This window comes from Arachis ipaensis, chromosome B06 (genome assembly GCF_000816755.2).
Source record: "Arachis ipaensis cultivar K30076 chromosome B06, Araip1.1, whole genome shotgun sequence".
Lineage (NCBI taxonomy): Eukaryota > Viridiplantae > Streptophyta > Magnoliopsida > Fabales > Fabaceae > Arachis > Arachis ipaensis.
Window position 1 is genome coordinate 59,709,722 of NC_029790.2, and position 16,907 is coordinate 59,726,628.

Below are 16,907 nucleotides of genomic sequence, written 5' to 3' on the forward strand. Positions count from 1 at the left end.
AAGACTTCCCTGGATGTAGTGCACCTCAGAGGAAAATAGATTTTGGTCATGAGGAAGCCATTGAGGACATCCTCCACCTTCACCCTAAATCGGATCAACCTGACGATTACTAAAAGGCTGAAGAGGATATGCGCTTTATGAGATTTGACTGGGATACTGTCAAGCAGAGGATAGCCCTTGATCCTATTGTCCCATGGGTCATGGGAAAGAACAGAGTGATGCCTAAGGGAATTAAGCTAATTTATCTGAATGATGAGGCTCGGCTCTGGCACCAGATTCTGAGCAACTATGTGATGCCGAGCACTCATGAGATAGAGCTACCCGCTGCTATGATCACCCTCATCTGGTGTGTGACGGAGGGTAAGGACCTGTATCTGCCACGTTTCATCCGATATTATATGGCCAGGGTCCATGTCAGAGGCACTCTTCCTTTCCCTCATCCGATCACCCAGCTAGGCCGTCGAGCTGACGTGCTTTGGGAGCTTGCTGATGAGAAGCCACCTGCTGCAGACTGCAAGAAGATTATCCCTCACAGCAGGAAGTTTCAGGCTTTAGGCCACAGACCCCCATTCCTCACCGCTTCTGATGAGACCGCTACACCTTTAGCTACCCCTTCTTCATCCACTACTGCACCAGCTACCACCACTGCACCTCCACCTACCTCAGATCCCGTTTACCACCTCGTGCACTGCTTATTTCAGTAGCTGGACCAGATGAAGCACCGCAACCGGCAGCGATATGAGAGATCTGAGCATCGCAACAAGCGACGCTATGAGCACCTCAAGTTGATGATCCAATCCGGCGGCGACATCCCCTCCGAGCCTGCCACACCATCAGAGCCATCTGAGGAGGAGGCGGACGAGCATGAGGAGGAGACACATGCACAGAGAGAGGCTGAGCAGGCAGGACCAGAGCAGGCTGCACCACAGCATGCGGAGCCACACCAGGTTCAGGCCACAGACCCAGAGATCCCTCTACAGTCAGTGCCTTCACTGCAGCAGACAGATCCTCCTACACTTATCCAGTCTGCAGACCCTCAGGCCACAACAGAGACTCTAGCAGCCCATCCTTCTGGTGATGACACTTCTTCACACCCAGTTTGAGTGAGCATCGAGGACGATGCTATATTTTATGTGTGGGGAGGTCGCCATCCCTGACGTATCTTTTTGGTGAACCACTACAGACTCTTTTTATCTTATTTTGTTTATTTTTCTGTATTTTTATCTTTATTTTTATTTTTAGTACTTGCACATTGTTCTTTTGCTATATTTTTACTTTATTTCTATATTTTGCACTTTAGTTTATACCTTAGACATTTAGTTTAGTTTGCAATTCTAAACTTATTAGTTATAGAATATGTGGATTAATTAGTATAGCTTACCCCTTTAGCATATAATAGTTTGGTTCAATTGAAAATAAAAGGAAGTAAACTAGAGACTTTAGTAATTTAAAACAATCCACACACCTTGTATATATAGCATTACATGTTAGTTAGTTAACAATATTTCATCAAGGAGGAACACTAAGATTTTAAAAGCCACCCTAATATTTACATTGAGAATAATGGGAACTCTTGAATTCTACTTGCATGACATGTATAACTGATATATGATTTTTGAGCTAGAGAACACACAGCCTGTGAGTTTTGAGCTTAATTGTATGGTTACATTCAAACCATAAATTTTATTCCTGTGTGTTTTGCCCTTCTTTTTCATTCTGATGTTCTTTACTTTGTTTTAATCTATATGTCCAATATAGAATATAGATACATACCAAGAGATGATTGAGGCCATAATTTGAATTTTCCCTCACTTATCCCAAATTAGCCTACCTTTTACATCACCCTTGTTAGCCCCCTTGAGCTTTTTAATTCCCTCTTGTTCTATAACCACATTAGTAGCCTTAAGCAGAAAAACAAAATAAAAATTCCAAGTTGAATCCTTGGTTAGCTTAAGATAGATATTGTGTACAATTTCAGAGTGCGGAATTTTATGGGAACATGGGATGATAGAAACAAAGTAGGAATTTAAAAAGAACAAGTTGTTTCAAAAACAAAAATTGGGAAGCATGCTCATGTGAAATCAAAACAATTAAATTACCATGTGCATTGATAAAAAACATAAAAAAAAATTATAATATTTTCAGTATTTAAAAAAAAGGGGATAAAAAAATTCCCCAAATGCAAAATAAAAAGAGTTAATGCACATGGGACAAAATTTCAAAAATTAAAATTAATGCATGAGCTTGCAATACAAAGTGGGAAAAATTTGGGTAAATAGGTAAAGGAACTTTTATATAAAGTATGTATGTTAGGTGAGATCTTAGACTAATCAAGGATTCACTTATTAGCTCACATAGCCTTATACATATACCCTTACCTTTACCTTGGCCCCATTACAACCTTGAAAAAGACCTCATGATTTTTGTATGCCTGTATTCCATATTTGTTGATTGGTTAAATGAAGAACAAAATTTTTTAAAGCAAGGATAAAAAGACGAATAGAGTGATTAACCCAATAAACACTGAGTGACTAGAGAGTAAACACAAAATCAAGTGAAGGTTCAATAGCTCATCACCATATATCTCTGCTTAATTGTTAATTGTCTTGCAAGTTTGTGAAATATTTTTACCCATCTCAATTGTAAAAGTGCTTTAACATTATCTAAGGTTTGGCTATGCATATATGATTCCTTGAGGATATGAATTAACTTAACTACATGTAAGCTTTATATACAAGTAAATAATAACTAGAATTGCATGACTCATTTATGTAGTTTGCATTTAGAATAAAATGCTTTGCATGAGATTCCACCACTTTAACCTTACCTTATTCTTTATCTTGGATTTATCATGAGGACATGATATTGTTTAAGTGTGGGGAGGTTGATAAACCTATATTTTATGATGTATTTTGTGCTCAATTTAAGTGATTTATTCAATCCTTCACCCATTTATTCAAGTAATTTGTATGGTTTTACTTTCCCTTCCTTATTATGTGATATATGTGAAAAACATGTTTCCTATGCTTTAGAAATATTAAAATTAATCATCCTTTATTACCATTCGATGACGTGATTTGTGTGTTGAGTGCTTTCAGGCTTTATAGGGCAGGAATGACTTAAAGGATGGAAAGGAAACATACAAAAATGGAAGGAAAGCACAAAAATAGAGTTTTGAAGAAAAGGGCAGCAACGCAAACGCATGAAAGAAGCGGCCGCGTGCCCAGCGCGAAAAGGCAGCGACGCGGACGCGTAACTGACGCGGATGTGTGCCTCGAGTAGAACGCAAATGACGCGTACGCGTGAGCGAAGCGAACGCGTGATAAGGAAAACTACCAGATGACGCGACCGCGTGAACCACGCGGACGCGTGACAGACCCCACGCACCAGAAACTGCAGAAAACGCTCCCAGCGACTTCTGAAGCCCTTTTGGCCCAGATCCAAGACCAGAAAACACAGATTAGAGATTATTAAGTGGGGGAATGCATCCATTCATAGGGGGATTCGATTATTCACTTTTCATAGTTTAGATGTAGTTTTTAGAGAGAGAGGTTCTCTCCTCTCTCTTAGGTTTTAGGTTTAGGATTCCTCTTAAAGGAATTAGGATTTCTTATTATTTCAATTTATTATTTCAACTTCCTCTCAGGTTCAATATTCCTTTTACTTTATATTTCTCTTTTACTTTCAGATACTTTAATGCTTTTATTTAATTACTTATGTTGCCAAATTGGCTTATAAACCATTCATGTTAGGATTTTCTTTATTTGATATAAATTGAGGTATTTCAGATTTATGATTCTTATTTAGCTTTTTATATTCTTGGCTTTAATTGATTAACTGGAGGCTCTTGAGTTATCAAACTTATCGTGATTGTTAATTGTTATTTTTGCTAATTGAAATGAATTCCACTAACTATAGTCTTTCCTTAGGAGTTGTCTAGGACTTGGGGATCTAACTAATTAGTCCACTTGACTTTCCCTTACTTTCGTAAAGGTTAACTAAGTGGGATTAAACTCAATTCTCATAAGGATAACTAGGATAGGACTTCCGAATTTTCATACCTTGCCAAGAGTTTTATTAGATATTAATTTATTAATTCCTGCAACTTATTTTCCTTGTTTAAACCTTTCAAAACCCAAAAACTCTGTTTTCCATAACTAATAATAAGAACACCTCCCTGCAATTCCTTGAGAAGACGACCCGAGGTTTGAATACCTCGGTTTATAAATTTTATTGGGTTTGTTACTCGTGACAACCAAAACATTTGTAAGAAAGGATGATTGCTTGGTTTAGAAACTATACATGCAACGGGAATTTATTCTGAATTCTAAACCGTCAATCATTCGTTCTTCAATGCACAACATCCTATTAGAGGATGATGCTAAGCCTGTGGTTCAACCACAGAGGCGGCTGAATCCAGCCATGAAGGAGGTTGTGCACAAAGCAGTCTCTAAGTTACTAGAGGCTGGAATTATTTATCCTCTTTCTGATAGCCCCTGGGTGAGCCATGTCCAAGTTGTCCCCAAGAAGGGAGGCATGATAGTGGTTCATAATGAAAAGAATGAACTGGTTCCTACTAGAACAGTTACAGGGTGGCGTATGTGTATTGACTACAGAAGGATCAATACAGCCACCAGAAAGGATGATTTTCCTTTACCATTCAGAGACCAGATGCTAGAGAGACTAGAAAGTCATGAATACTACTGCTTTTTGGATGGCTATTCAAGTTACAACCAAATTACAGTAGATCCTCAGGACCTAGGAAAAATAGCATTCACATGTCCATCTGGAGTATTCGCCTACAGAAGGATACCGTTTGGTCTGTGCAATGCACCTACAACCTTTCAAAGGTGCATGCTCTCTATTTTCTCTAATATGGTAGAGAAATTTCTGGAAGTCTTCATGGATGACTTCTCAGTATTTGGAGACTCATTAAGCTCCTGTCTTGACCATCTAGCACTTGTTCTGAAAAGGTGCCAAGAGACTAACTTGGTTTTAAACTGGGAGAAATGTCCCTTTATGGTGACTGAAGGAATTGTCCTTGGGCACAAAATTTCGAACAAGAGAATAGAGGTGGATCAAGCTAACGTAGAGGTAATTGAAAAATTACCACCACCTACCAATGTTAAGGCAATCAGAAGCTTTCTGGGGCATGTAGGATTCTATAGGAGGTTTATAAAGGATTTTTCAAAAATTGCAAAACCTCTGAGCAATCTGCTAGCTGCTGACATGCCATTTGTCTTTAACACAGGGTGTCTGCAGGCGTTTAAAACTCTGAAAGCTAAGCTGGTCACAGCACCAGTCATTTCCGCACCACACTGGACATTATCATTCGAACTAACGTGTGACGCCAATGACCATGCCATTGGTGCAGTATTGGGACAGAGACATGACAAGCTTCTGCATGTCATTTATTATGCTAGCCGTGTTTTAAATGACGCGTAGAAGAATTACACAACCACAGAAAAAGAGTTGCTTGCAGTGGTTTATGCCATTGACAAGTTTAGATCTTATTTAGTAGGACCAAAAGTGATTGTGTACACTGACCATGCTGCTCTAAAATATCTCCTTACAAAGCAGGATTCAAAACCCAGACTCATAAGATGGGTGTTGCTCCTGCAAGAGTTTGATATAGAAATAAGAGACAGAAAAGGGACAGAGAACCAAGTAGCATATCACCTATCCCGGATAGAACCAGTAGCAGGAGCATCCCTCCCTCCTACTGAGATCTCTGAAACTTTTTCAGATGAGCAACTCTTTGCCATTCAGGAACTACCGTGGTTTGTGGATATTACAAACTATAAATCTGTGAGATTCATACCCAAAGAGTATAGTAAGCAGTAAACAAAAAAATTGATTTCTGATGCAAAGTACTACTTGTGGGATGAACCATATCTCTTTAAGAGGTGTGCAGATGGAGTAATTCGTAGATGTGTGCCTAGAGAAGAGGCACAGAAGATCTTATGGCATTGCCATGGATTACAATATGGAGGACATTTCGGAGGTGAGTGAACAGCCACAAAGGTTCTCCAATGCGGTTTCTACTGGCCTACTCTCTATAGAGACTCCTGAGAGTTTGTACGTAATTATGACAGTTTCCAGAGAGCTGGTAATCTACCTCACGGTTATGCCATGCCTCAGCAAGGAATCTTAGAGATTGAACTGTTTTATGTATGGGGTATTGACTTCATGGGGCCTTTCCCACCATCATACTCAAACACTTATATTCTGGTGGCAGTAGACTATGTATCTAAATGGGTAGAGGCAATTGCAACACCCACTAATGATACTAAGATAGTGATGAAGTTCCTCTAGAAGCACATCTTCAGCAGGTTCGGTGTCCCTAGGATACTGATCAGTGATGGAGGCACTCATTTCTGTAATAAATAGCTTGACTCTGCTCTGGTCAGATATGGAATTAACCATAAAGTGGCCACTCCATATCATCCATAGACAAATGGGCAGGCTGAAGTCTCAAATAGAGAACTAAGACGAATCCTGGAATGGACTGTAAGTACCCGTAGAAGGGATTGGTTAAGAAGTCTGGATGATGCTCTATGGGCATACAGAACTGCATTCAAGACTCCTATAGGGACCTCTCCATACCAGCTTGTGTATGAAAAAGTCTGTCATCTGCCAGTGGAACTGGAACACAAGGCCTACTGGGCAACCAAGTTCCTAAACCTTGATGCTAAGGTAGCTGGAGAGAAAAGATTACTCCAGCTGAATGAGCTGGAGGAGTTCAGACTCAATGCTTTTGAAAATGCTAAAATTTACAAGGAGAAAGAAAAAAGATGGCATGAAAAAAAGCTATCATCTAGAGTCTTTGAGCCAAGACAGAAGGTTCTACTGTTTAACTCTAGGCTCAGATTGTTCCCTGGGAAACTGAAATCCCGGTGGAAGGGACCGTATGTGATTACAAGTGTATCACCATATGGTTATGTAGAGCTTTAAGATATTGATTCTGACAAAAGGTTCATTGTTAATGGACAGAGAATCAAACATTATCTTGAAGGCAATGTTGAGCACGAATGCTCAAAACTGAGACTAAATTAAAAGCTCAATAAAGTCCAGCTAAAGACAGTAAAGAAGCACTTGCTGGGAGGCAACCCAACCATTATTAAAAATTAGATGTTTATAACAATTATATAAGTCTATTTAATTTTGTTATTCATGTTTGTTAATGCATTTCAGTGAACAAGTCAAGGAAATGAAGTTCAGAACATAAAGCAGAGGAATCATAGAGAAAAGGAGCTCACTGGCGTTAAAATGCCAGTAAAGAGGCATTTTGGTGTTAAACGCTAGAATGGCTATCATTATGGGCATTTAACACCAATAAAGGCATCATTCTGGGCGTTAAATGCCAGAATGGGTAGCATTCTGGGCGTTTAATGCCAGAAACAGCAGCATCCTAGGCGTTCAGAAAAAAAGCCCAGTAACAAAGGATTTCTGGCGTTTAACGCCAGTCAGGGTACTTGGCTGGGCGTTAAACGCCCAAAATGGCCACCAGATGGGCGTTAAACGCCATAATGGGTATCATTCTGGGCGTTTAACGCCAGAAGAGTAAGGGGGAGGTAATTTTGTTTCCAATTCAATTTTTTTCGAATTTTCATGTTTTAATTCAAAATTTTCTGCATCAAAATATTACAAACATTCATTTTGTAATTTCCATTCCCAAAAATTAATAATCTTATAAATTCTTTTTAATTCTTTTTCAATTCTTTTCAATTCTTTTTCAAAAATCATTCATCTTTCCAAATTCTTTTCAAATCTTTTTAACTCATTCATAGTATCTTTTATTTCTTAGATGCATAAACAAAAATTCAGATTTAACTTTCTCATATCTTTTTTATATCTTTTAAATTTTGAAAAAATCTTATCTTCTTCACATCATGTTTATCTTTTGTCAATCATATCTTTCAATCATATCTTTTTCTAAAAATCCAAACCCATTCCCTCCCTCTCTTTTAAATCTACATTCGGCCATCCCCTTTAACTCATCATTTGAATCCTTCTCTCCTTCTATTCATCTTCTTTTTATTTATTTTTGCTTGAGGACAAGCAAATCTCTAAGTTCGGTGTAGTTTCCGTGATCCCTGAGCAAAAACAAACGAATCTCATGGCTCCCAAATGAAGACAAACCACTTCAAGAGGTAAAAAAGAAAGCAACCCAAAGAACATGCAGACCATTACCTCAAAATTGTGTGCAGAAGATCAGTGATCCCGGAAGTTAAGTTCAATCTAAAAGAAGATGAATACCTAGAGATCCAAGAGCAGATTCAAAACAGGGGCTGGGAAGTCCTAGCTAATCCTGAGATACATGTTGGAAGAAACATGATCTAGGACTTCAATGCAAATCTGTGGATGACAGAGAAGCAAAGATTAGAGGGAACTACTTTCTACTCCTTTCGGACTATAGTCAGAGGGAAGATTATTTACTTCCACTTTGACAAAGTAAGAGAAGTTCTCAAAATTCCTCAACTACAAGATGATCCAGAGTCCTTTAATAGGAGAATGGCCAAGGATAAAAGGCTAGATCAAGTTCTAGAGGACATAAGCCTCCCTGAAACTAAGTGGATTACCAATTCAAAAGGTGTCACAAACCAACTAAAGAGAGGAGATCTCAAACCAGTTGCTAGAGGTTGGCTGGATTTCATTGGGCGTTCTATACTCCCAACCAGCAACCGATCTGAAGTCACTGTCAAGAGGGCAGTGATGATTCGCTGTATTATGCTGGGGAAGGAGGTAGAGATTCATCAACTGATCCCTGTTAAAATTTACATGTTTGCAAATAAGGAATCCCCTGAGGCCAAATTGGCCTATCCAAGCTTGATTAGTCTGTTTTGTAAAGATGCGGGGGGTAAAGATGGGTGTGGATGAATACATCCAGTTGAACACCCAATCACCAAAAGAGTGATGGATGGACCTCAAAATCAAGACAACCTCATCAAGAGGGGGGCACATGAGCTTCTCCCAAAAATTCATCAATTTGACTATTGGGCCCGCTTAGAAGCATCTGTCACCAAGCTGCAAGAAACTATGGATCAACTCAAAGAAGAGCAGCAGAATCAAAACAACATGCTTTGCAAACTGCCCAAGGAACAAGAACAGCAAGGGCATGAGATACTGGAGCTAAAGTGCCAGAAGCTATCCCTTGAAGAGCCAGACGTCCCACAGATTGAAGGAGCACTTATCCCTCAAAATAAAGGTTGTTGAGTCCTAACTCTGTGATAACTTTTATTATTAGAAACCTATTTTAAGAGTTACATGAGCACTAGTATTAGAGTCATTTATTTTTATGCCTTTAATTTCCTTTTTTTTATTATTTGTCTGCTTTTATGTTTATTACACGATCATTGAATTCTAGAGTCTATGTCTTAAAGCTAAATGATTCCATGAATCTCTCACCTTTCTTAAAAAAAATGTTTTTATTTGCAAAAGAACAAGAAGTACATGAATTTCGAATTCTATCTTGAAAATAGTTTAATTATTTTGATGTGATGGCAATACTTTTTGTTTTCTGAATGAATGCTTGAACAGTGCATATTTTTTATAGTGAAGTTTATGAATGTTAAAATTGTTGGCTCTTGAAAGAATAATGAAAAAAAGAGAAATGTTATTGATAATCTGAAAAATCATAAAATTGATTCTTAAAGCAAGAAAAAGTAGTGAAAAACATAAAGCTTTTGAAAAAAAATGTGGCAAAAAAAAATGAAAAAGCAAGCAGAAAAAGACAATAACCCTTTAAACTAAAAGGCAAGGGTAAAAAGGATCCAAGCCTTTGAGCATTAATGGATAGGAGGGCCCAAAGGAATAAAATCCTGGCCTAAGCGGCTAAATCAAGCTGTCCCTAACCATGTGCTTGTGGCGTGAAAGTGTCAAGTGAAAAGCTTGAGATTGAGCGGTTAAAGTCGTGGTCCAAAACAAAAAGAGTGTGCTTAAGAGCTCTGGGCACCTCTAACTGGGGACTCTAGCAAAGCTGAGTCACAATTTGAAAAGGTTCACCCAGTTATATGTCTGTGGCATTTATGTATCCGATGGTAATACTAGAAAACAAAATGCTTAGGATCACGGCCAAGACTCATAAAGTAGCTGTGTTCAAGAATCAACATACTGAACTAGGAGAATCAATAACAATATCTGAATTCTGAGTTCCTATGAAGGCCAATAATTCTGAACTTCAAAGGATAAAGTGAGATGCCAAAACTGTTCAGAAGCAAAAAGCTACTAGTCCCGCTCATCTAATTAAAACTAACCTTCATGATATTTTTGGGATTTATTGTATATTCTCTTCTTTTTATCCTATTTTGGTTTTAGTTGCTTGGGGACAAGCAACAATTTAAGTTTGGTGTTGTGATGAGCGGATAATATACCCTTTTGGCATTTTTTTACATAGTTTTTAGTATATTTTAGTTACTTTTTATTATATTTTTATTAGTTTTTATTCAAAAATCACATTTTTGGACTTTACTATGAGTTTTGTGTTTTTCTGTGATTTCAGGTATTTTCTGGCTAAAATTGAGGGATCTGAGCAAAAATCTGATTCAGAGGCTGAGAAAGGACTGCAGATGCTGTTGGATTCTGACCCTCCTACACTCGAAATGGATTTTTTGGAGCTATAGAAGCCCAATTGGCGCGCTCTCAATTGCGTCGGAAATTAGACATCTTGGGCTTTCCTACAATATATAATAGTTCATACTTTGCCGGAGATTTGATGGCCCAAACTGGCGTTAAATGCCAGTTTAAAAACATTCTGGCGTAAAACGCCAGAACTGGCATAATTCTTGCCGTTAAATGCCCATTTTGGCACCCAGGGTGGCGTTTAACTCCAACTTAAGGCATATGCACGTGGAAGCTTCAATGCTCAGCCCAAGCACACACCAAGTGGGCCCCAGTAGTGGAATTCTGCACTATCTACACCTAGTTACTCATTTTTTGTAAACCTAAGTTACTAGTTTGGTATAAAAACTACTTTTAGAGATTTATTTAGGAACTCATAAAATTTTAATTTCATATTGTATTTTAATTTCATATTGTTTTCGATTCAATCACGCTTGATTCTATTCTAAGATACTCACTTGTACTTTAATCAAGATGATGATCCGTGACACTCATCATTATTCTTACATTTATGAACGTATGCCTGACAACCACTCCCGTTCTATCCGAGCTCAACGTAGTCATTGGACGACAGCTTGAGTGCGTATCTCTTGGGTTTCTAATCCACGGACCGAGTCCGTGAGATTAGAACCTCCGTGGTAGAGGCTAGAACCAGTTGGCAGCATTCTTGGGATCCAGAAAGTCTAAACCTTGTCTGTGGTATTCCGAATAGGATCTGGGAATGGATGACTGTGATGAACTTAAAACTCACGAATGTTGGGCGCAGTGACAGTGTGCAAAAAGATAGAGAGATCCTATTCCCACACTAGTGAGAACCGACAGATGATTAGCCGTGCAGAGACCGTGCCTAGTATTTTTCATCCGAGAGGATCATACAGCTTGCCATTGAAGGAAGCTATGCGTGTTTGGAGAAGAAGACTGTAGGAAAGCAGAGATTCAGATGGCTGAGCATCTCCGGAACCTTAACTTGTACCTCATTACTGAATCACAAATACCATTTAATTCATGTTATTTACTTTTCATAACTAAATCATTTTTATCATTAATCTCCTGACAAATATTTACAAGATAACTATAGCTTGCTTCAAGCTGACAACCTCCGTGGGATTGATGATAAACCCTGATTTCGTGGTTTATCTTGTGCTTATTTTAGGAGATTTTACCACCTTTTCCCACATTTATTCAATGAAATAGCATGGTTTTGTAATTCTCTCTTGAATTGTGCTTAAGTTTAAAAACATTCTTTTTAGGCCCTTAAATTAGTGATTTTGATTCACTTTAATTCAATTCGATGCCTTGATGTGTTTGTTGAATGATTTCAGGCAAGTATTGGATGGAAGAAATGAGGAAAAAAGCATGCAAAAGGGAGAATGCATGAAGAAACAAAGATTGCGAGTGCATCAATGGATGCGCACGCGTACAAGGCGCACACGCGCAGAAGTGGTTTTACATAAAGGCGCGCACGCGTACATGACGCGTCCGCGCGGATGAAGAATTTGCCAATCGACGCGCACGCGCACATGGTGCGTACGCGCGGATACTCTCACGTGGCCCACTTAAAAGCAAAACGCTGGGGGCAATTTCTGAGCTGCCCAGGCCCAAATCCAACTTGTTTCTAAGTGTATTTCATGCAGAATTGAAGTCCAAGAAATGGGGGAGCAATTAGTTTTAGCCAACATGAACCTTTAGTTAGTTTTCTAGAGAGAAGCTCCCTCTTCTCTCTAGAATTAGGAATTAAGATTAGGTTTAGTTCTTAGATCTAGGTTTAATTCATGCTTTGATTCACTTTTCTTTTTTAATTTCTTCTTCTTCTACATCTCCTCTCTCTAGTTTAGCATTTAATTCTTGTAATTCTCTACTTTTATGTTGATGCACCTTTGTTCTTCCATTTTCCTTTAATGCAATTTATGATTCATGTTCCTTTATTGTTCATTTGATTTGTTGTTGTTTAATTCCTTGCAATTGAGTAGTGTAGATTTACTTTCCTTAAAATTTTACTATGTTTTCCTTTTATGCCTTCCAAGTGTTTGATAAAATGCTTCGTTGGATTTTAGAGTAGAATTTTATGCTCTTGGCTTGGGAAGATAACTTAGGAATTCTTGATTTACTAATGTCCAAGTGATTGACGATTGGGAGCCGTTAATGCTAGATCTCGCTAATTGATTTGGTGGAGAACTAGGACTTATGGTCTTGGATTGACATAGCTCACTTGACTTTCCTTTATTAGTTAGAGGATGACTTAGTGGGGTTGAACCTTGCCAATTCTCATGTTGTGTGGTTAGTGATTAGGATAGAGATTCTTGACCACCAAACTTCGCCAAGGTCTTTTTAGTTATTAGTCTATTTTCATTGCCATTTACATTTCATGTCTCTTATCAAAAACTCCAAACATAACTCATAACCAAAAACAAGACACTTTATTGCAATTCCTAGGGAGAACGACCTGAGGTTTGAATACTACGGTTAATAAATTTAGGGGTTTGCACTTGTGACAAACAATCTTTTGTATGAAAAGATTATTGTTGGTTTAGAAACTATACTTGCAACGAGACTTCATTTGTGAATTTCTAAACCGTCAAAAGTCCTCTCATCAAAATGGCGCCGTTGCCGGGGAGTTGCAATGGTGTTGTGTTATTGGTTATTGTATATATGTGAATATTGTAAATAGGTTTACCTTTTACTTCTTTGTTTGTTTTTGCTAGTTTTAGGATTTAATTTTCTTGCTTCTTATTTGATTTTGTTTTCATTTTATCTTGCTATCATGAATTCTCACTTTGGCTATGAGTTTAGTTCTAACTATGTTGTAGGAAATAAGGGCTACAATGAAGATGTGTATCAAAAATGGGATAACCAAAGGTGGGAAGAGCCATATGCATATGATCAATCTTCATGGCAACAACCTCCACCAACACACTTTGAACAAAAGCCATTCTATGATGTATATCAATCTAATGGCTATGGTGAATCCCCTTGTGACTTTCAAAACCACCACCATATGCCTATGAGCCATATCCCCAACATAACCCTCAACCATACTCACAAGCCCCTTCTTACCAACCATCTTCATATGACCCTAATCCATATCCATCCTACCAACAATCATATGAGCCATATGAAGCACACATAGAGCCACCACTACTCCAACATCAACATTTTCAAGAGCCGCCCCCTCTATATTATTACCAAGATGAACCACCTCCAATATATGAAAACTTTCAACCACAAGATGAACTCTACTTTCCACCACAACCTCCTATGGAAGAATACTCATGTCCTTCAATCCAAGAGCCATATGATCCTACTCATGATATCCAAGCAGAACAAGAGTCAAGGATTGTCTCAAGGAAGTATTGGATCAATTTCAAGCAACCATGGAGTGTGTTGTGCAACAAGTGGAAAGAATGGAAAATATTGAACCACCATAACTCTACCAAAAAGAACCACCTTCCTACTATGAATCCTTTCCCCAAATTGATGAACCCTTCTATCCACCCCAACCTCCAATGGATGACATCCTTGATGTTCTTGTTCAAGGACAAGAGGAGATGAAAAGGGATGTGCAATAATTCACGGCCGCCTTGGACGAGGTGGTAAACCGGTTAGCATCCCAATGCTTGAATACTCAAGGAACTCCCATGGTTACATGTGGAGAAACAAATGAAGAGCATAACATGAAGGAGAGATTGGTGGAGAATGAGGAAAGTTGCTTCGTATTGGAACAATTGGAGGAAGCTACAATTGTTGAAGAAGAGGAATAAGTGGTTGAAGACTTAGGAGATGCAGAACCACCTTGGGAGTCTAGGATTGAAGAAAACCCCTCCAAGATGATTAAATTTGATGCTAAGGAGGAATGTGCACAACCTCCAAGGCATATCCCTTATGAAGAATTGGATGGGATAGAGCAAGAATTGAGTCCCCTTGGTGATGAAGATCAAGCATCAAGTCTTAGTGGTAAAGAATCCTTTGAGCATGAAGAACCTTCTCCCGTTGGGTATGAAAGCGTTGTGGAGGTAAATTTTTCTCACCCTCCTAATTATGACTTGAGTATGGAAAAAGGCTTAGATAATATTGTTGAACAAGGGATCACATTTGAGAAAACTTATGAAGAGGTGGAGATCCTTAGAAAAAGGAAGATGGGAATTGAATACGTTTTGTCAAGACCCTTGGACACTTCTTTACCTAGGTTGCCATCTACTCCTTCATTTGAGTGGGTGAAATTCATTTCTATTAGCTTTATTATACCACTTGAATATTGTTTACTTGAAACAGATGGCCAACTTAGGGAGCTTTGTGGGATGAAGCGTAAAAGAAAAATGTTTTGTGGTTGGCATTACAAATCAAGGCTCATTATGGTTGAAGCTTCAAGGAGCAAAGGTTGGACTAGTGCTCAATTGGATGGGTCTAGGAGGATAGTTTGGTGCTTCCATGAGAATTCATCTCTCTTGCCACCCAGAGGAAATCACCATGATCAACTCAAGGACGGGTGTGAAAACAAAGTGTGGGATCCCGGATCACACAAGGAAAATCAACTTTGGGAGCCCATGGTTTATGAAGAACTCCATCAAAGCTTGGAGTTATTAACTTTGAATGATGAAGCACAATGGAAGTCCAAGCATTGGTGGATGTTCAAGGATGGATTCAAGCACAAACCACCTTGATGAGGAGCTCCCCATAAGTCCAACTTAAGGACAATAAACAAAAATGCTAGGTGGGAGACACCCCACCATGGTAACATCTCTTCATTTTTTTCTCTTTTGTACATATTAGTAAAATAGGTTTAATTTCATGTTTTGTTTGATTAGTTAAGTTTAATTGGGAGTCTAGTAGGTTAAATAAGGTTTTGTGATATTTTGGTAGCTGTTTGGAGGTTTGGAATGCTTGGTTTGGTGCAAAAACATAGAAAAATTTTGAAAAACAGAGCACCATCCACGCGTACGCATGCTTCACGCGTACGCGTGCCCAAGTATTTTCGGCCATCCACGCGCACGCGTCATGTACGCGTACGCGTGAATTGAATTTTTCCACTTCCCATACATTCACCTGAGAGTTGTGCCTGAAGGGTGCCAACTTTGTGCCCTAGGGCACGCGCACGCGTACCTTGCGCGTACGCGTCGACTCTCTGCTTTTCCATGCATGCGTAAGCGTCAGCCGCACGTACGCGTTACTTCCATTTCATCAATCCATGCTTACGCACACATGACGCGCACGCGTGGATTGCCCTGTTTCACTCACCTTCTTTTCTTCTCTTCTTTCCATTCCTTCCTTCTTCTCTTCTCTTTCCACCCTTCAAACATCATCCAACACTACCAAGCATCATGTAACACCATTTTTTTTAGTTAGTTAGTTAGTTTAATTTTTGTTTTCCATTATAAGTGTTGGATTACTAATCTTGTTTACCATTTACTACTGCATATTACTAATGGGATGTTAGTTGAACATCATTGTTTTAATTGTCATTGTTGGATTTCTATGATAAGGTTGTATTTGGTTACTTGGTTTGGAACTTTTCATGCTTAATGTCTTTGAACACCAAGTACATGTTACGTTACATTCATGCATCTTAACTCTTTGAATTGCATGTTTTGGCCACCATGCATTCATTATCTATTGTTAGGCAATTGCATATTATCATTGCATTTTTTTACGTGATGCTTGTTTATGGTTTATCCTTCTTCACATCACTTTTTTCATGCATTGAGATTGTGGAATTGTGAAATTGAATCGACAGTTTACCTAGTGACATATTTTTGAGCTTTTCAAGCTTTGTGGACCATGCTTGCTATGTGATTGATTTTCACTTCTATCCTCTTTTTCATAAGTTATAGCATCCATGTGTTTCACCTCTATGTCACTTAGGTGTGGCAACAACTTCAATATGTGTCATTGATCGTTGTGTGAGTTTCATATACCATTTTGTTCACTAAGTCTACCTACACATCAATCAATGTCCATGCACTATCCAATTTCACAATGGCTTGATTAATTGCTTGAATGCTTTCATACCTCTTCACTACTTGTGTGGTTGACTTAACCTACAACTCTTTTGAAGTATTTCAAGGACACTAGAATCAGTGAAATGTGTGTCTTCTTTTGTATAATTGTGACATAGTTTCTAAATACTAGAGTGTGAGTTCTAAACCGCATGCAAGTTAGGACCCACACACTTATTTTTCATTAATGTCACACTAATTCACACAATCAATTCTAGTGATTTACCTCATTCCAACAATCCATGCTTCCTTGCTTATGCATTTACTTGTCTTATTATCTCCTGTTTTCTATGTTCA